This window comes from Sturnira hondurensis, unplaced genomic scaffold (genome assembly GCF_014824575.4).
Source record: "Sturnira hondurensis isolate 20B ecotype Veracruz unplaced genomic scaffold, ASM1482457v3 Scaffold0008196, whole genome shotgun sequence".
NCBI classification, from domain to species: Eukaryota; Metazoa; Chordata; class Mammalia; order Chiroptera; family Phyllostomidae; genus Sturnira; species Sturnira hondurensis.
The window spans coordinates 25750992-25778726 of NW_028080827.1; the positions used below are offsets into that span (position 1 = coordinate 25750992).

At 40.0% G+C, this 27735-nt stretch overlaps 1 protein-coding gene across 2 annotated transcripts in view; it reads left to right on the forward strand.

Annotated features, from left to right (window-relative positions):
* Positions 1 to 1447: 1447 nt before the first annotated feature.
* FBXO34 (F-box protein 34) overlaps positions 1448 to 27735 on the forward strand; it is a 79001-nt gene continuing 52713 nt past the window's right edge. For both annotated transcript variants that reach the window (XM_037054355.1, XM_037054354.1), the window contains exons 1-2: positions 1448 to 1535; positions 3110 to 3161. The gene's annotated coding sequence lies outside the window, so the exon portion shown is untranslated. The remainder of the gene's footprint in view (positions 1536 to 3109; positions 3162 to 27735) is intronic.

Genomic DNA, 27735 nt, shown 5'->3' on the forward strand with positions numbered 1-27735 from the left:
TGCCAATTATGTGAAGGAAGGTGACAAGGCTGGAATACTGGAGACTTAGAGAAAGCTCTCTGAGGAGGTAACGTTTCAGCCAAGACAAGGGGGAGAATGGGATTGAAGCAGGGGCAGGTCTGGTTGTAACGGGTTATTGTAGAGTTCTGATTTTATGATAAGAGCGGGAAGAAGAGTTGATGGGCTTGGGGATGCTGTGTGATGCGCTGCTTCCCTTTGCCTGGTGTATTTTTTGTATTTGGAATGCAATAGGATTCTCAGCTGGATTTAATTCCTTCTGGGCTACAACAATTGGTGTTTGCCAACGTGCATTCTTCTTTTGTAATTTTTTTCTTCTATTTCTTAAGGTAACATTGCTGTCTTGGCTTCCAGTCTCTTAGCCCTTCTGGTCCTCTAAGAAGTTCCAACCTCTAGCTTTAGACCTAGTGTTTCCACATTGAGTGGCTTCAGGCTACAGGGTCTGTGGCCTCATCTGGCTCATCACATTTGATCTAACTCCACTGACTGTGGAGAGAACATCTCCTGGGGAAAACCCCACTAGAAAAACTCTTCTCCTAGGAGCGGGCCACCTTAATCTTGGCCCTCTTCCAGCTCCTTTTGAGTCCTATGGCCTCACGGTGCCACACCATCCCCGCCAGGTGCTCCCTCCAGAGGTCATGTCACAGGGCCTGTGACCTAATGCACACTGCCCTGGTCCTACCCGCTTTATTTCTCAGGAATCATACCCAGTGATGAATGGAGAAACAGAATCAAGGGAAGGACTTGCCTAAAGTGGTTTCCCTGCCTCTTAGTCCTATTTTTCTCTCTCCTAGACCAGTGCTATTCTAAGTGTGGCCTGCTGGCCAGCTGTACAGCCAGTCTATTGTCAATCTCAAAGTTTATGTATGTGCTGCTAGGTATTTCTGCCATGGTTTGCGCAGAAGAGAGTGAGTTAGAGGGACTCTCCCAACTCCCTCATTTTACAAATGAGAATTCTGAAGCCCAGCTTTCCAGGCATGGTAGCAGAATCAGAATTGGAACCCAAGTCACCTGCGGTATATAATAGTAATCTAACAGCATTTATAGCTCCAGGTCTACCCATGAGTATTAACACACTTGTTAAGTTTATTGACTGAACACTGGTGTTACTGCCATTCCGGTTGGCCTCAGGGTTTGACTGCTTCCCCTACAGACCGTGCTGGAGTTTCATTTTTCGCCACCATTTGATGGCCCACAGATGCTTCACCCAGTTCTCCCTCAAAGTTCCTCACTCTTCGCTCTCAGCGGCCGAAATACACAAAGTGCCCGGCAGGGGGCGGTGCAACCCCCAATCTCGCGGCCCCTCCCTTGGCCAACCGTCGGTTGGGCCGGCGCGTGACGTCACGCCGTTTTAGCCAAACAAATGGGATTCGGGGCGAGCGTTGGGCTTCGCCGCGCCGCCGTGGGCGCTCGGTCGGCCACAGCAGTAGGGAGCGAGTCAGGCCTCCTGCCGCCGCAGCCGCCGCTGCATCGCGGTGTGCAGCCCCGGGCCAGGCCGGGGCCGGACAGGAGCGCAGGTGGGTCGGAGCCGGGAGGCGTCGCGCTAGGGCAGCGCGGTTGGAGCTCGGCGGCGGCCACCGTGGCCATTCCCCGCCCCCCTCTCGCCGCTCTCCTGAGCTCCGGGGACGCGGGGCGGGTGGGGGCGGGGGCACCGCCCGCGAGTCCGGAGCGCGAGGCGCTGCGGGCGCGTTTGGGGCAGGGAGCCGGCGGCCAGCACCTCCTCCCGGGCGGGCCTCGGCCCGCACACGGGCTGGGCACTGCGCGCCCCCGCGTGCCACAGAGGGTCGGGCGGACCGGCGGGCGGGAGCGGGGTCCCCGGTCCGGGCTGAAGCCTAGCAGATTACGTATAGGCCGTGGTGAGACAGCGGACCGGGTCTCCCAACTCCGGGTCCCAGTGAGGGCCAGTGAGGAAGTCGGGCCCTGGCGGGGGGGGGGGGGGTCGCCTCGCAGGGTCGCGCCCGCTTGGGCTCGGCCACCCAGTTCTTCCTGTCCCGGCGCAGGTGAGCTGGAGTCTGTCCTTAACCTGTCTCGGGACCCGGCAGGACGGAGGCTTGGAAGCTTCTTCAGCCTCCTGGCAGGCGCAAGGCGACAGTGGGTCGGCCCCAGTTGGTAATGAAGTCATAGTGCTCTGAGTCCGCGTGTCTGTGACGTCAGGTGTTCCAGGAGCTGGGCTGTGATGTCACTGCAGGCCCTGGCCGGGACCTTGGCGCGGAAGGGCCTGTTGGTTCCGGAGGGAAGAGAAAGGAAGTTCAGTCTGGAATCGTTGAGGGTTTGAATCGAAAGTTGTTTGCTACCTGCATTTTACAATTTTAATGTAGTAGTCGTCAAATTCTTTAACTTCAAACAGGCATTGTTAGTGAATTTTAATGTAAGACGCATTTGATTTAGAAACAGCTACATAATGAGGGATTTTTGGGGGGGACGGGGGGGTTAGGGTTTAATGTAAATGTCTTTCAAGAAGCTAAACTCATAGTTGGATGGTTTGAGATTGGAATTGTGGAAAAAATATACCCAATCTGAGTGCTGGTAATTCAGTTGCTTTACTTTTTTTTTTTTTTCCTAGATAGTTTGGAGATCATCTATCTGCTAGTTCCTAATTTTGTGGAGAATGGCCTGGAAGGGGGGGAGCAGATCTTAAGTGAACTTTCTCTATTGTAAGGGGCATGATATTTGAATTAATTCAGTTCTTAAGTAAATTTAATTTATCCAGATTGTCTCTGCCTCATGCTACCCTGGATAATTGAGGGTTTCCTAGGGTTATAGCTCAGCAACAAGCCTTTTTCATGCTCACTTACTAAGGATAGGCCCTGCAATATAATAACATCTCTTGGCTGCTTGTTTGGACATGTAACTAAAATTTTTGTCTGTGGTGCTTTCAAATATGAAACTACAGAATTTTAAAAAAAGGTTTCTTGGTTTTCTTCCAAACCTTTCAAGAGATCAGACAGGAAGAGAAGCTAGTCATTTGCCTCTTCAGGTCCAGAATGTCAATACTTTTATCATTTCTTCCTCTGTAGAATCATTTATTGGAATCTAGTTTGAAAGGTAGATGGCTTACAATTGAAGGGTAATTACAATTTTGTGTTTTCAGCAGGAAGCTTGGATAGGAGTCTTCAGTCCTTCACTGACCTTTGACTTTTAAGGTAGGTTTTTTGTTGTTGTGGTTAATACTCCTTACTCCCCAGTTGTTTTTTATAGATAATTGATAATATATCATCTCTCTGGATTTTGTATCAACCTGCAGGTGAAAGTTATGCTGTGCCTTTTAATGCAGGAAATGGAAGCAAAAATTTACCCTCATTAATTAGATTTGACTGGAAGTTCACAAAACAAAGCTTTCCTGTAAATCCCATTTTGATCCTCACCATACCTTGGAAATTCAGCAGCATTGTGTGTACTTCTGAGAGTTATACTTCTTTTTTAAAAGAAATTGGGAACTCTATGATGACAGTGTTGAGTGAAGATTCTTGAGACAATATTTGAGCCTTTCGGTCCTCAAGGCTGATAGGTACTGCTGCTATTGAGGGTGTTACCTACTTTTTAAGATGAAAGAGTCGTGACAAGATATGTAATGATGACATCGAAGGAGGTATAAAAAGGACCCTTGTGTGTGTCTTTTCTAGGTGGCCTTTCTGGGGCTACATGTCTCTGTGTAAAATGAAGTGTACTTAGTGTAAATAGGAAGGGATGAAAGTCAAACTGAATGTGATTTGGAAGATAAACAAATGATGATAATAAAATAGCTCCTCCTTGGCAGTGCATTTCGAAGAGGGGGGAAATGCACGGCCAAAGTAGGAGGGACTTTCATTTTTCCTCATGGAAAATGAGTTAATAGGTAGAGAATAAACGTCTTTGTGTATTTTGATGTGGCCGAGGGAACAATGGCAGCTGTAAAAAAGCCAGGTTATGCATATAGTTGCGTAGCTAACAAGCCGTAACTCTTCTGAAACATTTTTACAGTTTGTTTCTACTTTCCACAGGATATTTTTCAGCTTTGCTGTTTTGGGCCTAGGAAGCATCTCTTACTTGTTATAAGTGGAAATTATTTGAGGTCAGGTTTATTATTATTTTAAAATATTTTGTCATTTTATCCAGTTATAGCGTATGAAGGGACTAAATCAGCCAGTTAGTGATGCAGCATTTTCTCTGACAGATAAAAACAAATATGAAGAGTGAAAGCGCCAAATTGTGGAGATTCTTTAGGATGTGTTTATTGGATCCATTATTCTCTGAAGATACAATTGAAATTCTTATGCAGACTTTCTACTTTATTTTCTAAATTTAAAGTTTATACTGAGTCAGTTTACCATGTTCCTGATGTAAACACATATTAACAGTAAATAATAACTTGTTTTAATATTTGTTGGGGCGAGAACATACTAATCGTTAGAGACATCATTTGGTGTTATCTTCCAAAGTTTGCAGCTGTTTAGAACCAGATACTTGAGGGAAGCCGCTGTGGTATAATGAATGCCTTCCTTGTTAGGTCATGTGTGACAAAGGCAAAATTCAGCAAGTGCATAATCTGCAGTCCTTTGGAAACAAAAACAAAAAAGACCAGATTAACTCCGAATACATTTAGGTCATTTGGAAATTGAATTCCTATCAATCCTTATCTTTGCATAATTTCTCTTCTTTCCTTTAGTTCATGCTTATGGTATTTTGAAGCTGATGAATTTACTGTGTTATCAGGGAAAGTATTCCTGGTTAAAGTGTAGGTGTTTCTTAATGATAGTTGAGGGAGTTTATCAGCCTGTCATTTCCAACTGCATCTTCTGTTTAGCTCCACAGGAGAAGCTTCAGATCTTTATAAATACTCACCTTCAGAATCCTAGCATATATTTACTCTCCTCAGTACAATGTGGGTATAAATGTGAAACTAAGCTGTATATGTGTATTGTCAGGTATGCGGTTCGTTAATCCAACAAACATTTCTTGAGTACCTCTATGCCAGGTACTTAGCCAGGCACTCAGATGAATTGTCCTTGCTGTAAGGACTCTTTGTTTTAACATTGCTTTGCTATGGAGGGCCGTGGGTCTGAGGGGCCAGAATTGGACCAAGAGGATAAACCATTTATGTTATGCCAGATTGCCCAGAGACCTTGTCTAAAGGTCGGTTTAAGGAAGTATTAGAAACTCAGGTAAAAAGATTGGGGAACAGATTATCAGAGGGTCTAAAATCCACAGATTTGGATAGCCCTAGAATAAATGGAGTGAGTTTAAGAGAATAAGCTCTTTCTCTGAGGCAAGAATAAGTACTTAAGGCCAGAACTAGTCTGTATATGCAGTCTAAAATTGGAAGAAGCTAAAATAAATAAATAAATAAAAACAATTAATTTGAGGTAGTTAGAAGAGGGAAAGTCTAGACATCACACTCTCAGAGGCAGGTATATACCTTCTTTGTCAGTCCTTTGGTAAACTTCTGAAATACATGAGCCTTTCACAGCCTTCATTTTCATTATTTGCTTTCTTTTCTTATTATTTTTATAATGAAAATTTGCAATTACAGTAAAGTTGCAAGAATTGTTTGTACATTGAATGCTAAATATCCACAACCTGGAATCTGTAATTCATATATATATATGAACTATATATAATATATATATATATATAATTATAGGGGATCTGAAGAGAAACCAGAGTATATATATATATATATATACACACACACCTATACATATACATATGTATATATATTCCTTCATGAGGATATGCTTAATTGATTTTAGAGAGGGAGACAAACATCAATTGATAGCCTCTGGTGTGCTCTCTGATGGGGGACCTAACTTGGAAACTAGGCATGTTCCCTGACCGGGAATCAAACCTGCAACCTTTTAGTTTATGGGACAGTGCTCCAGCCAACTGAGCCACAGTGGCCATGGCTCTGTAATTCATATTTTATAGTATTTGCTTATCTATCTGTCCATCCTATCTTCCCTTACTACTTATATCCATTCATTAATTCGTCTCATATTTTTGTTGTATTTCAGAGTAAATATACTTTATCCCTAAATACTTCAGTGTACCTATCATGAACATTTCTTTTTTAGGCAAAATTTATATGTAGGAGAAATACTGATCTTATGTGTATCATTCTCTTAGTTGGGTTAAGTTCATATGTACAGCTGTGTAACCCATAATCTTGACACACTATAGAATTGTTACTGTCACTATAGAAAGTTCCTTCATGCCTGTCCTAATCAATTTAATTAACATTTTAATTTCTTGCAATCTTACTTCCACTACTGCCTGTTCTTTCTGAAACTACCTTTTCAAAGGGCCTGCCTTGTTAGCAGCACATTTGAATGGCATTGTGTTAGGGGTACAGAACATAAGAAAATCAAAAACACAGTCCCTGTTCTTTTTAAGCTTATAAATTAGTTTGGGCTTTAGTTAGATGTCCAAAGAAAAATAAATGTTACATGGATTCAGAGAATGCAACTGATTATTGCCAGAGAAAGCTTCCTAGGTGTGGGTCTTGAATTGGCCTTTATTTTAGGATCCAGATTTTTTTTTTAATAGACTGCAATTAGAAGTTATGGTATAAAGGAATGAGTGCAGACAGGGTGGTTGGGACCCAATTTTGGGAGGAATTTGAGCATTATTTAGCACCCAATAACAGTTTTTAAGGGAGGGAGTAATGTGAAAAACATCTTTTAGTTACATTCTTATCCTCTTTGTCATCTTTGGTATTTAGTTGTATAGGAGACCTCTTCATCTTTTCTTTTTAAAAAATATTTTATTTTCAGAGAGAGGAGAAGAGAGGGAGAAAGAGAGGTAGAGAAACAGCGATGTGAGAGATAAACATCAGTTGTCTGCCTCCAACCAGGGACCTGCTCCAAAAGCCAGGCGTGTGCCCTGACTGCGAATCGAACCTGTGACCTTTTGATTCACAGGCCGGTGCTCAGTCTGTTGAGCCACACCAGCCAGGTCAAGACCTCATCATCTTTTGAGTTCTCTTCTCTTGGTTCTTTGCTTGTTTTTGTTTTCTTCTGATTTCTTAAAGTTGTTGGTAACTCTTCTAGATCCAAACTATCCAAAGTTCTGTTCTTGGCTTTTTGTGGTACTCCTTATAATTTGGCCTTGCCTCTTAGGGCTTGTTAATTGTAGTTGTTTCCAGGTCATGCCTACATCTGAAACCATAAGCTGTTAACAGTTAGGTTTCTAACTGCTAATGAAATGCTTCTTTTTGTATATCCTTGTTTACTTTGTACTTAACTTACTGTTCAGGAATCTGTAGCAAGAGCATTTGCTCTAAGTAATTGTAGCAAATGGGACTTACTGGGAAAGGAAGATAGGTAAACTTGAAGAGGACTGAATAGACAGTTTAGACTGAGTTTCTTGGAACAAACGCTAGAACGCCATTGCAGACAGAACTTGCACACTGCTGCCATGGGCCAGGTTGTTGAGTCAGAACACTGTTGCTGCCGCCACACTTGACGGCAGTTTAATTTCCTTGGGCAGAGCCATTATTGTATATTACTTTCTACCATCCGTGTCCTTTTTCTTAAAGATAAATTTAGTACATGTGATTGGCAGATAGATGTGGCTGATACTGTGCGTGTCTTTTGCAGGTATGCCTGCTTGGCCACATTTAGATCATATGTAAAACCTCAGCTTCTGGTTTTCCATCTTCTATAAAGCAAGAAGTTTGGTGAGAATAGATTGGAGTGAGTACTGAGTGTTCAGTACACTCAGTTTGTGGAAAACTAATTTTCCCCAGATCCCATCAATGTGACAAAGTTATACCTTTTCTAATTTTTCTATTTCTATACAAAGACAGGGATATAGTTATAGTTTCCTGAGATAGATACTATAGAAATCAACCATACCATTTAAATTTTTTATATTGTGAGTATAAGGGAAAACCCAACTCAAATTTATTGGCTGACTATACTGAAAAATCCAGAGGTAAAGCTTGATCTACTTTTATTTATGTGATCAGAACCTCATCCTCCTTTTTTTTCTTAATGAATTTTGCTTCTAAGGTGTTGGTTCCTTTGTGGTTACAGCATGTTTGTCCACACCTCAAGCCCTATGTCCTCATGCCATCAAGTCCAGAGGAGGGGAAGGAGAGCTTCTGCAGAAGCTATATAGGGCAGGGCTCTTGACTATTTTGCTCAAGAGACCCCTTTCCGTCTACGGCCATACCACCCTGAACGTGCCCGATCTTGTCTGATCTCGGAAGCTAAGCAGGGTCAGGCCTGGTTAGTACTTGGATGGGAGACCCCTTTCTGAGTAATATTTTTTAATACATAGGACTAAAAACCAGTTATACTGAAATATAGTTGGCTTCCAGTCAAGACAGTGGTGTAGGTAAATGTGATACTAGCATCCTCCCACAATTACATCCAAATTACAACTAAACTACAAAACAACCATCATTCAGAACCACCTGAAATCTAGCTGGACAGAAGATCTACAACTAAGTATATAAAGAAGAAGCAACATTGAAACTGGCAGGAGGGGTGGAGACTCAGAATGATTTGATCTCACACCCACATGTGGCAGGTAAAAATTGAAAGGTCCCCTCTGAGGAACAAGGAGTCTTAGCCCCACACCAGATCCCCCAACCCAGGGTTGCAGTGCCGGGAAGAGAAGTCCCCATAACTTCTGGTTGTAAAAACCAGCAGGAATTGAGACTGAGACCGACAGGTAGGCTTCTGGAGTCCCAGGCAGTTCCTCCTAAAGAGCCTTCCCACAGACTTACAAGTTCCAGTGCTGCTGTAGCAGCTTGAAAGGCATCAGAGATATACAGGGAGGTACCCTGGCTGGCATCAGGGCTAGAGCTAGAGGGGCAGCTTTCTCCCAGACAGAAGTGCTGGCAGAAGCCATTGTTCTTTTTCTGATCTTTCCCTCAAAGAGCCAGCTGGGGAGTGCCATGAGTCTCCATCAACCTGGCTATCACCTGTCCTGATGATATGCTGACACCCAGGTGCACTCCAGTGGCATTTCTATACCCATGGCCTATCTTGGCCTATGCTTCGGACTTCTCTAAAATTGCTCAAACAAGCATCATCTGGCCTCAGCATGCTCTAGACCTCTCCTTAAGTGGCCCCAGCACTAGCGGTAGCCAGCCTCGCACTTCCTGAGAGGCCACACCAGCAGATTGAGTGGAGAGCTTCAGAACATGTTGTAGCATCACTGAGCTACTTCCACAGGTGACACACTCAAGAGTGGCCTCAGAGCTTCTAAGTCCTACTCCATGGGGTGGGCCCCATGGCTGTGGGCATTTGTCTCAGCCAGTCCTTGCAGTAGCTTAGCCTGGGGGTAAATCCCAGCCATAGGTGTGCCAACAATAATTAGGCTCATACTACAGCAGGAGGGTGTATATAACCCACAGTGCAGTGGAGGCAGCTCGGGTGACTAGTGAGACTGTGCCACTGGATGCTACAGAGCACCTATACATTAGGTCCTGCTGCCAAGCCAGGGAGATGTAGTAGTTCTACTTAATGCATAAAACAAACACAGGGGAGCTGCCAAAATGAGGAGACAAGCTATCCCAAATAAAAGAAAAAACAAAACTCCAGAAAAAGAACTAAACAAAATGGAGACAAACCATCTACTAGGTAGAGAGTTTAAAACACTGGTTATGAGGATGCTCAATGAACTTAGGGAAAGAGTAAATGAACTTAGAACTTCAACAGCATAACAGCGGTCATGGAAACCATAAAAAGAACCAGTCAGAAATGAAGGAAACACTAACCGAAATGTAAAATCAATTACAGAGAATCAACAGAGTAGGTGAAGCTGAGAATTAAAGTAGTGATTTGGAATGTAAGGAAGCAAAAAACAACCAATCAAAAAATGAGGATAGTGTAAGGAGCCTTTGGAACAACTTCAGGGATACCAACATTTTCATCTTGGGGGTGTGCTGGAAGGAGGAGAGAGCAAGACATTGAAACCCTATTTGAAAAAAAAGGATAGAAAACTTCTCTAACCTGGTGAAGGAAATAGACAATTTCAGAAAGTGCAGAGGTTCCCAAACAAGATGAACCCAAAGAGGCTCACACTAAGACATGTAATTAAAATGCAAAAGGTTAAAAGACAAAGATAGAAAGCAGCGAGAAAAGCAGTTAGTTACCTACAAGGGTGCTTCTATAAGACTGTCAGCAGATTTCACAACAGAAATTTTGCAGGCCAGAAGGGATTGGCAAGAAATAATTCAGTTTGAAAAGCAAAGACCTACAACCAAGATTACTCTGTGTAGCAAAGCTGTCATTTAGAATTGAAGGACATAGTAGACTTCTGGCTAAGATGGAGGCATAGGTAGATATATTTTGCCTCCTCGTACAACCAAAAGGACAACAACAAATTTAAAAACAAAAAATAACCAGGACTGCCAGAAAATTGAACTCTGTGGCAGTCTGACAACCAAGGAGTTAAAGAAGAAACATTCAGACTGACTGGTAGAAGGGGCAGAGACGGGCTGCTAAGGTGGAGAGAACATGCCGCAAGGCAGCAACTGGATGACTAGGGCAGGTGAGGCGTCAGCCTGTGGATTAGTTGGACCCACATTTGTGTGTGGATAAACCAGGAGGAACAACTGGGGAGTGAGACAGACTGCACAACTCAGGGTTCCAGTGTGGGAAAAGAAAGCCTCAAAACCTCTGGATATAAAACCTTTAGGGGTTGCAGCAGTTGGAAAAACTCCCAGCCTCACAGAGTTCATTGGAGATACCCACAGGATCCTAGAATGTACGCAAACCCACCCATCCAAGAGCCAGCACCAGAAGGGCTCAGTTTACTTGTGGGTAGCAAGGGAAGTGACTGAAAGCTGGTGGAGGGCTGAGCAAGAGGCACTGGTCCCTCTTGAACCCCTCCCCAACATATAGCACTACAACACAGGGAAGTGAGTTGCCCCACCCTCGTGAATACCTAAGGTTCCACCCCTTACAACAACAGGTGCACCAAGACAAAGAAATATGGCCCAAATGAAAGAACAGATCAAAACTCCAAAAATAGAAGTAAGCAATGAAGAGATAGCCAACCTATCAGATGCAGGGTTCAAAACACTGGTAATCAGGATGCTAACAAATAGTTGAGTATGGTTGCAAAATAGAAGAAGTAAATACTATGCAAAGTGAAATAAAGCACAAGGTACAGGGAAGCAACAATGAAGGGAAGGAAACTGGGACTCAAATCAACAATTTGGACCAGAAGGAGGAAATAAACATTCAACCAGAACAGGATGAAGAAATAAGAATTCAAAAAGTGAGGAGAGGCTTAGGAACTTCTGGGACAACTTTAAATGTTCCAACAACCAAATCGTAGGGGTGCCAGGAGGAGAAGAGGAAGAGCAAGAAATTGAAAACGTATGCCCTGGCTGGTGTAGCTCAGTGGATTGAGTCCGGGCCTGCGAACCAAAGGATTGAGTTTGATTCCCAGTCAGGGCACGTGCCTGGGTTGCACGCCAGTTCCCAGCGGGGGACACACGAGAGGCAACCAAACATTGATACTTCTCTCCCTCTCTCCTTCCCTTCTCCTCTAAAGATAAATAAATAAATGAAAGAAATCGAAAACTTATTTGAAGGAGAACTCCCTCAGTCTGGCAAAAGAAATAGAATTCCAGGAAATCCAGGAAGCTCAGAGAATCCCAAAGAAATTGGACCCGAGGAAGCACACACCAAAGCACATCATAATTAATATTACCCAAGGTTAAAGATGAGAGAACCTTAAAAGCAGCAAGAGAAAAGGAGACCATTACCTACAAAGGAGGTCCCATAAGACTATCAGCTGATTTCTCAAAAGAAACCTTACGGGCAAGAAGGGGCTGGAAAGAAGTGTTCAGAGTTATGAATGAGAGGCAACGACCTACATCCAAGATTACTCCATCCAGCAAAGCTTTCATTTAGAATGGAAGGGCAGAAAACGTGCTTCCCAGACAAGGTTGAGTTAAAGGAGTTCATCATCACCAAGCTTGTATCATATGAAATGTTAAAAGGGACTTATCTAAGGAAAAGAAGATGATCAAAAATATGAACAGTAAAGTGACCACAAAATCACAACTGTCAGCAACTAAACCTATGAAAACAAAAATTAAGCAAACAACTAGGACAGGAGCAGAATCATAGAAATGGAGATCACATGGAGAGTTAGCAGCAGGGAGGGAGGGGGGGAGAATGGGGGAATTGGTAGAGGGAATAAGAAGCATAAATGGTAGGTACAAATAGACAGGGGGAGGTTAAGAATAGTATAGGAGATGTAGAAGCCAAAGAACTTACATGTACAACCCATGGACATGAAGTAGGGTGGGGAAATGATTGTGGGAGAGGGGGTACAGGGCGGAGGGGAATAAAGGGGAGAAAAGAGACAGCTGTAATAGCATGATCAATAAAATACACTTAAAAAATAGAATCAAAGGACATATAAAGAGCTTCCCAGACACGAAAAAGCTAAAGGAGCTCATTACTACCAAACCAGTATCATTTGAAGTGTTAAAGCATCTTGTTTAAGAAGAAGGCAAAAAAAAATATGAGTAGTAAAATGGCAATAAATACATATCTGTCAACAATTGAATCTAAAAAAGTAAACAAGTAGAACAGAAACAGACTCAGATACAGAGAACATTTTGATGATTTCCAGATGGGAGGGAGATTTGGGAGGGTGGGTGAAAAAGATGAAAGGTTTAAGACGTACAAATTGGTAGTTACAGAATAGTCATGGGAATGTAAAGTACAGCATAGGGAATATAGACAATAATACTCTAATAACTGATGTTGGATGGGAATGAGATTTATTGGGATGATCACTTACTAAGTTATATAATGTCTCATCACTGGAGTGTACCCCTGAAACTAATGTCATAATGTATCTCAACTGTAATTGAAAAATTAAAATGATTTTTAAAATTGACTATCTATAATCGAGTATAACAAATCAGAATCACATGAATCAGAGATCTTCCCCAGTGTCAAGCTTCACTAATAATTTCAAGGGTAGACAATCAAGACGCAGGCCTTGGACATGGAAGGTGGCCCCTGTCGGGTGAGGTGCCTTCCCATGATCTCATGGCTGACCTCTTCTGGGCTAGAGAGTTGCATGTCTGTTACAGGGAGAAAGTACCTGAGAGCTATCCTCTACCATACGGTTTTTTCTCTTTGACTTAGTAGTATGTAAAATATTTGAGTAAATTCCCAATGATAGAACTATCTTTGCTTTGTGATGGTATTTATCATCTAAATGTTTTGAACTTTTGGATTAAAAAATTCCTGGATTTATAATGTTTAAAAAAGGAAAAAACATAAGGAAAAAACATAGTTGTGAAAATATCTTTTAAGTTATAAGATTAATATGTGCTTTATTAAATAAGATTTATTTAATAATAAATCTAGTAAATTCTAGGTAGCAGTGAACATTGTTTGGAGGTATGTATAACTGGTGATCAGGTGATAGGAAGTATCTGTGATTTCTGCTGGTGATAAGGTCACATATTGGTAATATTGCTGACGGTTGACTGAATTCAGTGGAAGAAAATACTAAATTTCAGTTGCAGGTAAGTGAAAGTAAAGATACAATTTTACCCCTTCATCTGAGTTTATAGGTCCTGAATTCTATACCTAAACCTCTTGGTGGGGTGTCTTTGAGACTCAGTTTTAGAAGCCCTGCTAGAAGAGCATTCATTTCTCTTCCCAGAGGCTCCGGGAAATGTCTTGTATCTCTCAATGATTTGGGGTTACATTTCTGACATTTTGGAACCAGTCACTGAGACTACAGATACCTAATTTATTTAGCCAGCATGGGCCTACTCCTGGAGCAGGGGCTTGGGTCATTGCTACCTCAGTGGCATGATGAGAGAGAAGTGGATTCCACAGGGAAATTGGGGGGCTGCTGGATGCTGAGTAGCAAATGGTAGATGTCCATTATGTCATACTTAGTCCATCTTCTCTCCTTTGCTCTCGCAGTTAACCAGTTACTAAACTTTTAGTGAATCTTTCGCTTGGATTTGTCTTTTCCTAGTCAGTCATTCTGGTAACATCCTAGACCCCCACAGCGGAGGCTATGGGATAGTCCATTGGATTGCAAAAAGAAAAATATTAGAACTTCTATTTATTTTGTCATCATTTCAGTATTTATTTTTGCATAAGTTTATTCTGTGTGTAAAATATATTAGTACAGTGGTGTATGTGTGTGTGTATTTATGGGCACATGTTAAAATTGTAATAAATCATGGGAATGGGAGGGGGGAGGGTTAGGAAAGTAGAGTTAGTCAGAGAATAGTTCAATAGAAATGAGCTACGTGTGATTAAAAATTTTTTTAGCCACGTTTTAAAAAGTAAAAGGAAAAAAGGGAAAAAAAGTAAAAGGAAATATCTGAAAATAATTTTAATAATATATTATATAATATAATATATCCTAAACATGATTTCAGTGTTATCAATATAAAAATGGAGGTAGTTTACATTCTTTTTTCATATAAAGTCTTTGAAATTCAATGTGCACTTTACACTTAATGGCTCATCACAGTTTAAACTGGTGATATTTCAGGAGCTCAAAAACCACATGTGGCTAGTGGATTCCGTATTGGGTAGCATAGATCTAGACCAGTGATAAATCTCAATTTAGATTTCTATAATTGTCTGTGTTACAGTTTTAATAATCCATTACCTGCTGTCTTACATTACCTGTGTAGTTGCCTGGTTAATTGAATAAAAATTCCACTGGGATGTTACTATCCTGCTCTAGGTTTCTGTGGCCTCACATTTAAAAACAACTTTTTAGACTTCCTGTAAAATGGTGCATCCCGTCCTCCTCCTTCACGTGACTTTGGGACTGCCGGCCACAAACCTGGTGGTGCTCGGTTGGGCGGTTCCCTCTGCCTTGCCTTGCCCTTCCCATTTGCCTAAATATAATCATCCTTTGTAAGAAGTCTGTTCTGGTAAAACCTCCTTGGAGTCTCCAATCCCTCTGGAGCCTTTCCATTTTCTGAACTCCTGTGGGTGTGTATTGAGTACACAGCCACTTAGCACTTCATGAAGTATCATTAGTTACTGCTAATTACGTTCTGTGTATTAGTCTTATCTCCCTTACTAAATTCTAAGCTTCATATCTTAAGTCCCTAAATTATAGACACATAATTAATTAAAGGCTTAGCTTCTTTTTTCCCTCTTTAGGGACATATCTGGGCTATTTAAATTTATAGCTTTAAGTTTTTTTTGAAGTTAGTATTGTTTATAAAGTTGTCTCTTTGTAATTGTAAAATCACTGTTGCAACTACAGTAGGAAATTATTGATTAGCTGGAGTTTCTGAATGTGAAATTTGAGTTTGACAAGGAAGTCTCAGAGGACACATTTGCGCTATTGTCCAGGAACTGGGAGAGGTAAACTTGTTTCCAAAGTAGGGCAAGAGATTTTATTTCAAGTTCAGTAATCAGAATTATTCTCTGGAGGTTCTCTTTACTTTCTACCCACCAGTCGGTGTAGCTGTAGGGGAGAGGTTCTGTAGTTTAGGCGGCCTTTCCCTACCCCTATGTGAAGAGCGCATCACCACCATCACCACCCTCATCACCACCCTCATCACCACCCTCATCACCACCCTCATCACCACCCTCATCATCACCCTCATCATCACCCTCATCATCACCCTCATCATCACCCTCATCATCACCCTCATCATCACCCTCATCATCACCCTCATCACCACCCTCATCACCACCACCACCACCACCACCACCACCACCACCACCACCATCACCACTGTGCTTTAGCTCAGCCCGAGAGACTGCAGATAGGACTGTGAAAAGGGATCCTGAAAATAAGTCCAGAGAAGGTCATAGGCTTTATGCTTTAGGAGTCCTGTCTTTCATTTGACATTTTCTTTGCCTGTGTTTTGTTTAATGTGTTATATGGTTAGCTTAATAAACTAGTTATATACCCACCTTTTTTAACTTGTGGAATTTCAAGGCCTATTATTCATTTACTAAAAAAAGTACAGTATATTTTATATGCCAGGCACCATGCTAAATGCTTTAGTTCACCTGTGTCACTTTTCATCTTAGCACTATTTTACAGATCTTCTGTGTATTATTTGGCAAATAGTAGTAGCCGTTATTTAAGAATTTATTTTTTACCTCTGGCTGGGTACCTCATTTAGTTAATATTAGGTACACCAAGGTTGAGGGTTTGATCCCCAGTCAGGGCACATACAAGAATCAACCAGTGAATGCATGAATTGTGGGACAGCAAATCAGTGTTTCTTCTCTCTCCCTCTCTCTCTCTCCCTCTGTGTCTTCCCCGCCTCCCATTCTCCCTCCTTCACCCCTTCTCCACTTTCCCCCTCCCTCCTTCTCGCTAAAAAGAAATAAAAATAAAATTTTAAAAAAGATTTCATATTTTGTATTATTTAATGCCTTGCAGGTTTTTCCTCTCTTTTTGGCAAATATTATTAATAAAATTTATTATTAGTCCAAACAAATATTAACATTTCTAGAAAGCTTACCTTTTGTTTTACTGGCAAGAGGTTGTAACTTTCCCTCAAATTAAAAGATTACATTCTAGTTGCATATATTTATTTTTAAAACTATAATATAAAGAATTTTTACACTTAAAATTAAGGTTGATGGTCTTGAAATTTAAGTGAAAACTTGAGCCAGGCTAGTTACCATTTTATTTATGAATCTAAAAAATCAAATATTTTCTTCCTTCTTTAATTGACCCAGGGGCTCAGCCTATGTATTGAAAATTTTCTTGGTTACTTAAGATATTCTTGGGTTTATTACCAGAAAAGTCACTTGATTCTTACTGTAGTTATTATCTTGTTTTATTTTGTGAGTCTGCCTTGTCTTTCCTGCTTGAATTTTAATTATCTTATTTTAGTAGAGAATTAAGAGTCATAAAGCTTCTTATAAGAATTCTTCCTTTATGGAAATCTCACGGATTTCCCTTCCTTTTAAGGGACATAAAAAGGGGGACATGATTCTATAGAAGGTATCATTAATTTTGGAGATTAATATTTACTTGCTGCCCTGGCTGGTGTAGCTCAGTGGGTCGAACATGGGCCTACGAACCAAAGGATTGTGGTTCGATTCCCAGTCAGGGCACATGCCTGGGTTGCAGGCCAGTTCCCAGCAGAGGATGCACGAAAGGCAACCATACATTGATACTTCTCTCCCTCTCTCCTTCCCTTCCCCTCCAAAGATAAATAAATAAAATTAAAAAAAATATTTACTTGCCAACTCACCTGGACTACTGGAATATTAGTTTTATGAGCCCCCAATGTGTCCAAGCATTTGTTTTACCAGACTCTTGTTGAATCTTTCTCTTGTTCATTGGCTCTGATTTTAAATATATTTTACGTCTTGACCAGTCATTTTATCCAGGGGGAATTCCTGTTGAAAATCTTAAGATTTTGGCCTCTCGAGTAAGTCCCTTAAGGACAGGTCTTACAGTTAACTAATCTTTGTTTCCTGTGGAATCAAGTAAAAATTTGTTAGAATCAAATTTGAGTAATCCCTGTCCCTGTGTCATGCTGTTTATTTAGTATTTTTTGTAAAATACCATATGAAATTAATTTGATTAGTCCTTTTTTTCACCTCCAGATTGATCATTTAGAAGCTAGGAGAAAATCTTTCCCTTTTCCCTTTCCTATTAAAAAATATAATGAACACAATTTCCCACCTTTCTACTTGCAAAGCATGTTAGTCTTATGGGTTATTAAAGTAACAGTGATACTATTCCCCTTTAGAAAAAACCCCCTGTCAAGCCTTTATCAGTGACCCTCAGTGTGAGTGCTCATTGTAAGAAATTTGCCATTTGTATTGTATGTTTATAGTGTAGACATCTTATTCAGAGAAGTAAAGCTTAATTTTAATTTTACTTCCCTGTGCCTTGTATTGTTTCTAAACTGTTAGTGTTCAGTTCACTCACCAGGTGTTAATTGTGTGCCAGTTTTGCATTTGAATGTTCGTTTAGTCTAAGTTGCCAAAATTCTGCTTTATAGGGCAACACAAAGAACTGTATTGAAAAATATAATCTTTGCCCTTAGGAGCATTTACCGGTACTTTGAAGGGGTTAATGATTATTGTCGATGCCTACAGGTGTTCAGAAACCCCAAATGAAATTTTCACACTCGTTACTAGACTTTCTAAAGGATTAGTGAATTTGATTGTAACCCTCCAACCCATCAAAAACAATTTGATGTTTGTATATACTATTATTAGCCAGAGGATGTAAATGATGTCTCCTTTCTGGGTATGAATATTTGTATTTATCACATAAGAGGTTGTAGTTGAAATGGATCAGTAGATGGTTGGTGGCCTCTAGGACCTGGATAGCCATAATCTGGCATTGGTGTGAGAAAGGGCTTTCTTACTGAGTTACCTTTTAAAAATGAAAATCTAAAATTTTATGGATATTTATAAAGTGAACAGTTTTAGATTTTGTGCAGTTTAATTATTACATAGTAGTAAGTGTGAGAAAATGAGATATAAAATATATACTAATCATACAAAATCATACATAAAAATAAATCATATAAAATACATGTATGTACAGGTTGAGACTTGGGCAACCAATATAAAATTAAATGGCGTGTTTAAGACTGCAGTAGATTTTGAGTAACTCTTTTGTTATATTGCTTATACCATGAAAAAGGTAAGAGGGTTTTTACATAAGCAGTATTTAAAATAATGTTAAGAAAACCACTTAAGTTCAGTTTGATAAATTTCTAAGAAATTCTTGTTTTATTTCAATTTACAATCTGATTCGTAGACTTTCATGTTACTTTTTAAAACAATTCTTCATAAGCTGTACTCCTCTAATGAGAAAAAGAACCTTTTGTACGATTCTTTCAACTAATTGAAGAAAAAGCCTTGTTGGCCATGTTGATTTGCTGCTTTTGTTTGTTCTACAGTAATGCAGATAATGAAAAGTTAAAGATACGTAATATATATTTCTAGCAGTAGAATAAGCCCAATGCTTTTCTTGCCTTTTAACCATAAAAAAAGAGTTCTCAGCACTCTCTGTCCCTTTTTCCCCCTTCCAACATTTTTTTATTCTTTTGTCACATTTTTGCCTCGTTGTTCTTGGGGTAATTATTTCAGTGTGGGATCATCTTGAAACTAAAGTCAGTATGAGTCTTCAAATCATTAAAATCTCCATGTACTAAAATTTGAAAAAAATAGAATATTTAACAGGATTAAAGAACATTTATTTACTTATTTTTGAGTAGCTAGTGTGTTCAACATGGTTCAAAATGCAGAAGGTGCACGGAGTGAGTTCTCTCTCTTCTGTTCCTCAGCCATACTTGAACTAGAGGCAACCAATTCTACTTTCCCTACCTTACAAAACACAAACAAATGGTAGCATATTGTACGTATTCGGATCTTATCTTTTTAAATTGATTGTGTTATTTTTTTTAAATATATATACTGGTACATGAAAAATGTATTAGTGATAGAAAACCTAAACCAACAGCGGGCTAAAGGAAGTCTTAAGGTCTGATAGGTGATCTAGGGCTAGTATAAGCACTCGAGGTGTTGCTTTCTCTTGTTTTTTTTTTGTCTTGTTTTGAGGCCTAACAATTACAGTAAAATGCACAGATACTAAGTAGACAGTTTGATGAGTTTTGACAAATGTACACAACCAAGGCTGCAGCAGGGAGAGAGCCCGCTAGTCTGTCTTCATGCCCCTCTCCCTCAGTTGCCTGCGTACTTTCTGTGTGTTGCTGACGTTCTCATGCAACCCAGCTGGATCTTCAGTTTTTGCAACCCATTCCAAGCTGCAGAATGCAAGAAAGGGCAAAGATTACATGCCAGCCTTTCCTTTTTTCTTTTTAGCAGGAAGATTTCTAGAAGCTACTACTTCACAACACTTCCAATCATGTTGTGTTAGCCAGAATTTAGTGTCGCATCTGAATGCAAGGGAAATTGTGGAGTCTTTACTATTAGAAAAAGCACTGCAGTGAATCACCTTGTCCATAGGTTGTCTTGAGGAATAAATTTCTAGAAATGGAACTGCTGGGTCAAAAAGCATTTGTAGTTTGAGAATACACCTATTATATTTCACATCTTTGTTGGCACCGATTTTATGTTTGCTAACTGGTAAAACGTGGTGGCAGAGGGAAGCTTGGATGTGCCTGATAGGTAGAGAGAAAGGACCCTACTCTAGCTCAAGATGCCTTGAAAACATGGATTACACAACCAGCTAATATAATGCCACCTTGGGTGAAGCACATCACAGCATATTTTTGTTTTATTTAGGCCAATACCAAGAGGAGGAGATTATTAAGGTGAAAAGAGAGACCTTTCTACCTGTAAATACTTCACAGAAAGACAGCAAGTACTGTGTTTTTCAGGAGCTACTCTCTCAATTAAAAAGTAGATAAGGTTAAAATTCATTACTTTTGTCCTCCCTTTTCTCTCACATACATTATCACATACATTCCTTAGAAACGTGTTTTCAACTAATAAAACATTTTTTCAATTACAGTTGATGTATGGTATTATATTAGTTTCAGGTGTGTAACATAGTAATTAGACATTTATATAACTTCCAAAGTGATCACCCCAATAAATCTAGTACCCATCTGACACCATACTTAGTTATTACAATTTTATTGACTATATTCTCTGTGCTGTAGTTTAAACATCCCCATGACTATTTTTATAACTGGCAATTTGTACATCTTAATCCACTCACCTTTTGAACCCATGTTTTCAACTTGGTAAAGGGTAATCTTGAAGTACCTTTTAACTTACCCTTACCTTGGGAGGAAAGAAACTAGTAAACAGATATATTCCATTTGGTTCTTTAAATTTAAAAAAAAATGCAGTTGACATTCAGCGTTTGTATTGGTTTCAGGTATGCAGCACAGTGGTTAGACATTTTTGTAACTCACAAAGGGATTCCCTGGCGAAGTGTTGCACCCGGCTGACACCCTATGTGCTCATTACAGTGTTGTTCACTGTGTTCCCTAAGCTGTACTTTACTTCCCCATGACTGTTTTGTACCTGCCAATTTGTACTTCTTAACCCTTCCACCTTTTCCACCCAGCCCCAATCCTCCTCCCTCCCTGCCCCACACCCCTGTCTGGCAACCATCAGTTTATTCTCTATCTATGAGTTTGTTCCTGTTTTATTTTTTTTAGATTCTACATATAAATGAGATCATGTGGTGTTTGACTTTCTGCGACTTAATTTCATTTAACATAATACCCTCTAGTTCCATCCATGTTGTATCAAGTGACAAGATTTCAGTCTTTTTTTTTTTTAGATTTATTTATTTATTTATTTATTTATTTATTTATTTATTTATTTATAGAGGGAAAGGGGAGGGGAGAAGGAGAAAAATATCAATGTATGGCTGCATCTCATGAGTCCCCTGCTGGGAACTGGCCTGCAACCCAGGCATGTGCCCTGACTGGGAATCGAACAGCAATCGTGTGGTTCACAGGCTCACGCTCAATCCACTGAGCTACACCAGCCAGGGGCTTATCTTGTAGATTTTTGGTGTATGATTACTATGTTCTTTATTTTACTAAGCTATGTGGATAGAAGTCTTTTTTAAGTTGATGGTCACTGAAGTTTGAACACAGTCTAAAATCATTACCATTTTTACTCACCCCCCTCAACGTTTATGTTTTTGTCATTTTTTACTTTTGTGTGTGTGTGTGTGTGTGTGTCTCCCTTAATTTACTGTTGTAAATTACACATGGTCTTCCTACTTTTGCCTTTAAGTCTTTGTAGTAGCTTTAGTGTTCCTTGATCTTCTGCTCTTATAACCTGTTTGCTTTTGTCAATGAGAATTTTTTCTTTGCAATATTTTCATATTCATTAAAAAATTTTTTCTTTTTAAAGAAGCTCCTTTAACATTTGTTATAGTACTGGTTTGTTGGTGATGAGCTTCAGCTTTTTCTTGTATGGTTATCTGGTTCCTTTTATAAAGTATTTCTTGCGGTTCTCAACTTTCTAACGTTTTACTTCCATTGCTAAGTGGGCTCAGATAAATTTTATAAAATACATTCTGCTAAAGTTGTAATTTTTATAGAATAGTAAGTGTTTTTAAAATGTGCTTATTAATTTTATAAGATTTGATTGGGGGTTGAAGAAAAATTCATAGTAATTTTCTATGCAACCAGGTGTTATGAGCTGTACCTAATTTTGGAGTAGGAAATGGCATTAAAAGGGATGTATGTGCTTATGTTTTCCTGTACCACATGACCTGAGACCTTGGAGAGCAGAGACGCCTTTGCTACCACAGTGCACAGCATAGCACCTTGTGCTTGATAGATCACATTTTCTTCTGTAATTAAAGTGAATTTTGGGAATGTGGTAGAAAAATTATTAGACTGCTGATAGCAGTGTTTTGGTCCCTCGGGGGCCTGGGGGAATGCTCTTGAAATGATTACGTCTTTAGCTAAAGAAACTCAAGGGCTAATCTCTGTGCTCTGAAGGTGGAGACTCTGAGATACTTTCAGTATGGTATCATGCCATTTCATCTGGAAGTCAGATTTCTGTAAATCTCTGTATTTTTTTGAAAGCAACAAAGGACAGGAAAAAACTACTTATACGTAGTAAGTGGGCTTTATCGGTGTTAATTTAAATAAAGTATATTTTAAACAGAACTAGAGCTGGCTCCTAACTAGATCTTCTTACTTAGACTTAGTTTAGCTCAAAAACAATTCAGGTTACCTCTGTGGCAGAATTTGTTTGCTCTGCCTTCATCTTCCCTAACAGTAAGATTCAGCAGGAAAGCAAAAGTTGTAATGTGGCTGTATAGGAAATATAATTTAGTGGAGGAGTAGGGAGGTGGACAGTAGGTAGGTTTTCCTGTTCTTCTAGATTTTTAAGAGAAAAACATCTCTATAATTTGTATAAAATTATACTAATGGAAACAGTCATTCACCACCTACCACACACAATAATTTAATTGCAAAATTTTATTAGGAAATTTTTGATTATTTAATGTGAATTGCTTTTTGTACCTTAATGAGCTGTTTGTCTTTTTCTTCTTGTAAAATAGCAGATTTTTTCTCCTGCCATAAAAAATATTTCTGCTCTGTTCTAAGGAATGGCAGACTATACCTAATTATCTCCAGTATCGTAAATTAATTTCATTAAGTTTTAAAACTGGTGATTTAGATGGATAAGTCAGAATCTACAATTGCAGGAAGTTATGCTTAAGGACACACATTTACACACTGAAGCCAGTAATGTGCTTTGTGTAGGAGAGGTTGTAGGACACTATTGTGTACATGGCTATTAGAATCGTTTATTTATTTATTTATTTTCATTCTCCAAGGCAAGACATGAGGTACTTTTTTGGTGATAATGTTGAGACTGTTCTCTGGCTTGAGGTGATCGTTGGTGAGAGAGTGTTTCCTGTCTACCTTTCTAGAACTGGGATGAGAACATCAGTTAGTTAGGTACTTTCCTTGATGCTCACATCCAGTTGTACACTTCTTTTTTCTTTTCTTTCTTTCTTTTTTTTTTTTTTTTGCTTTTGAAGTAGCCAGCAACACTTTCTCAAATACCTGTTCATGGTGGGTGAAAAATGTAATGGTTCAGAAGAGTTTATGATGAAAGCAGTAATCCCCTCGTCCCACTCCCACCGCCCGCCTCAGTTCCCTCTCCTAGGGGGACCGGTTAAGTTATTTCTGTGTTTGAGTCTTCTAGAGATAATCCCCCATTTTCATGTGCTTATTCCTCCATTTCCCCATTTATCAGTTTTAAGCATTATTTATTGACTTTTCTGCAGTGATCGTAAAGATTTAGCTCCCCTTTACCACCTGTCAAGAATTGTGAAGGGTCTGAGATTTTACTCTCTGCCTGAAGTTAGCCTGTCACAGTTTTATGGATGCTGGTAGGAGACATAGACTCCTGTTGGCGGCCGGCGCAGAGGCAGAGATGAAGTACATACAGTATTACTCAGCCATAGCAGTGGCCAGAGTATCAGCATTCATTTGTGCCAGTGTCCCGAGACTCAGTGCCCACAGGGCATGGCAGAGAGGGCCAGGTAACACCTGTTCACCTAGTGGGCTTTGTTACTTGAGAAAACTGCGAGTTTAGGGATTTCAAATATTTTACAGTGCAGTCCTTTGCTGCTGCTCCAGAGCAAGAGGTAGTAAGTGTGCCTGGTCTCTGCATTGGAGGAACTCTCCTTTTCACCCAAGGCTGTTTGCTCTATGAACATCCGTGAAAATACCGTCCAGAACCAAGAGCAAACAGTGCCTTGCTTGTTAGACATAGAGACCCGTGAAGAATTATTTCCCACCACCACTACCCCATTCACCACCTCCTGTCTGATATATCATTATTCGTAGCTCTCTGGTCACCTTGATAAATACTGTGTATTTATTTTGATTTCACTAACAGTAGATGGTATCTTTAGATTTCTTGCTTTGAAAGAGGAGTGTTTTAGTTAGGGATCCTTGTCAGTGTTAGAAACCTGGCTTAAACATAATTTAAGTGAAAAAGGAAGTTTTTTTCCAGTAACTTAAGAATTCAGAAGGATGAAGAAGGATTGGGTCTAGGTGCTCAAACCTTGCTGTGGAGAGTTGGTCTTTTACTATGGCTGCTTTCCTCCTTTTAGCTTTATTTTCAGATCTTCCTCTTTTACCCCTCCCCCCACCAGTACTGATTCTAGGCTGTGGGTTATTTCTGAGCAAGTTACTATGGCAAGATAGAGAGAATTCAGTTAGAATAGGTAGGGCCTGGTAATATGTCTGCCCTCGGAGATGGGTATGAGATCAGCCCCATCTGAATCACTTGTAGGGGGAATGGGGTTCTCCAGAGTTAACACAGGTTGCCTCCCCACCTCAGTGTTTTCACTTGTATTCTTTCTTTTTGTATTACTTGCTGCTAAAACTTCCTTAATTTGTCCATTTTCTGAAAGATGGTATCAAGTTTCTGGTGTCTCCTTTTTTCATACTTACCTTCCTCCTGAGGCCCTCCATCAGTCTGAGCTTTATTTAGAACTGCTGCTCAGCTGACGACCTATCACTTGCCTTCATTATGCTCCTATTTCCCATATATTCCTCTTGGGTTTTTTTTGCCTTGTATTCATGGGGTACATACTAAGGTAAGATGTATGGGAGGTAAAGTATGAGTAGTTCCATCTCTGAAAATATTTTTATTCTATTTCTAAAGTGGGAATAGAATTCTAGATTGGACATAAGGTTCAGTCAGAACTTCAAAGGTATCACTCCAAAGGTATTGCTCCATCATTGGCTAGTGTCCTTATTGGTGAGGTGTCTTAGCCTTTTCATTCTTGTTCCTTTGTAGATAAGCTGCCTTTTCTCTGAAAGCTTTTATATTTTTTATCTTTGTTGTCTGAAATTTCCCAATCTCTTGGAGTGGGCCTCTATTCATTTTAATAAGTTCTATTCTGTTTTATGAATTGTTTCTAACATTGTCAGCGTCTTTGTCTCTTTCATGTTACAGATGTTTGGTTCTGATTTAACCAATCAAATGGAAGAATGAAGCAATATAAAGCTTACCGGGGTCTCTGTACCTACACAGGGTCTCTCAACTGGTGAGCTTTGCATCAGAGTGAGCAGGTAGAGGGGCCCCATTATTCTTGGTGAGTGGTGCCTATAATTCTCTCCAGACAGTTTAATTTCATTGAAGAAGGACCTGCCAGTTTTTTTCATAAATAATGTAAAGTTTCCAAGATAACTAGGATTGTGAAGAGGATGAATGATCTGGGGTCTTAGAAATGTTCAAATAGTCATCTTCCCTGTGTTTCAGAGGGAAATGTTTTAGGGTAGAGCATAGTATTCCAGAGAGCAGCCCAGACATTGGAGCCAGACTGCTTGGGCTCAGGTCTGGCTTTGCCGCCTAGTTATGCCTGAGTTACTTAACGAGCTGCTTAGCCTCTCAGTGCCCCTTTTCTCATCTGCAGCATTGGGACAATAACACTGCCTACCTATCAGGGGTGTCAGGAGGATGTCATTGAAAATATGTGTATTAAATGCCTGGCATATAGTAAATTCTCAGTTGTTAATTCTTTCTTTTCTCCCTGTCAGTAATACAAATTATGTGATTTAGATATGGTAGTGATTGCCCACAGCAGAAATTTTGGTGTAAAGTAAAATTTTGGGATTGGGTAGGTTTAGATTGTGTTTTTCTCTTTAGAACCTCAGAGTATTTGGTATTACTACTTAAATTATTGAAATGTATATGTGCAGATATTTTCACAGAAGTCTTTAAAAGCTCCCTCTCTTCCCTCCTTCCTCCTCCCCATAAAGGATCTCAGTAAAGATAACTTGATAAGGAAAGCAGTCCTGGAGCACAGCCAGAAACTAGGAATGAAAAAATACTATTTTCATGCCCAGAAACTCTGTGTACAATCAGAATCATATGTGCTCAGGATGTTAGGGAAGCGTTGTTCCCATACAAAACACATGCTGATAGTCCTAGTTCTTGCACTTCAGAAATGTTGAAAGTTTCTTTATAAAGAGACATTTAGGGAATGCCCCATTATGGTGGAACACTGAGACTCTCCTTAATACACTCTTTGCGGACTATTTGTAAAATTTAGATGAGTTAATGAGTAAAACTCATATTTGGTGGTTTTTGCCCTCCCCACTCCCCCAGACGTGACCCTGTTTTGAACTGGGGTGTTTTATTTTATATTATATATATATTTTGTTTTTTATTTATTTATCTTTAGAGGGGAAGGGAAGAAGAGAAGGAGAGAAATATCAATGTATGGTTGCCTCTTGTGAGTCCCCTGCTGGGAACTGGCCAGCAACCCAGGCATGTGCCCTGACTGGGAATCGAATGGGGATTGTGTGGTTCGCAGGCCCGAGCTCAATCCACTGAGCTACACCAGCCAGGGCTTATTTTATATTATTTATCTTGTTTTTTTCCCCCTTCTCCTACAGGAGTGGAAGAAATCATTGAAATCTAGTCATGTTACTCTTCTGTCTTCAGTAGAAAGTTTTAGGTATAAGGCAGGTACCCAGGGAAACCATACCCATTCTAAAGGGTTAGGTTGAGTCAAAAACAAATCTGTCAGAGTGAGCCAGGGTGTACAATCTGAGCCACTTGGTCAGGACAGGTTATGAAACAGCTGGTTACAGCAGGTTAGTCATGTCGTATGTACTCATAGTCCACCATTACTTGTTCCCCACCTCTGGTCACTGACTGGCAGATAGTACAGTTCAGAAAATAGGCATTAAATCAGTTCTTGGAATATAGGAAGTACAGTGATTGGATTACTAGGAAGACAGAGCAGCAGGTGGGGCCATTGGGAGCTGGGGACCAAGCAGTAGACTGGCTGTGAGATGTAGCTCCAGCAGCAAGGAAGTGCAGGGTGGTTGCAAAGCTGCATGCAGAAAGTCTAATAAGAACCAGAGTAAAGGAGTACTTTGTGGTTTCTTAAACAGTAGTTTCTTTCCTGAGACCTTAGAACATCAGAGATGATAAACATCTCTTTATCAGGTAGAATCAGAAGTTTGGACCTGGATAATGGTCATCTGCTAGTTTGCTTGTGCTTGGTGGTACTGGAAGTTAGTATGGTGTTAGACTAATTAGTAGGATAGAAATTAAAATGCCCTTGCTCACACCAAGTGATTCTGTAGTTTTTGATTGGGGGAAAGTATAGCAGGTCCTTGACTAATGTCATTTTGTTTAGCATTGTTTTGTGATGAGATGCAGGAAATTAACTCTTGTTTACATTAATTAGCATATGGCAAAATTGGCTGTGTTATATGTTGTGAACCTATTGAGGATGTTAAGTGAAGACTTACTGTGTAGGAATAGAAGGAGTCTTCTC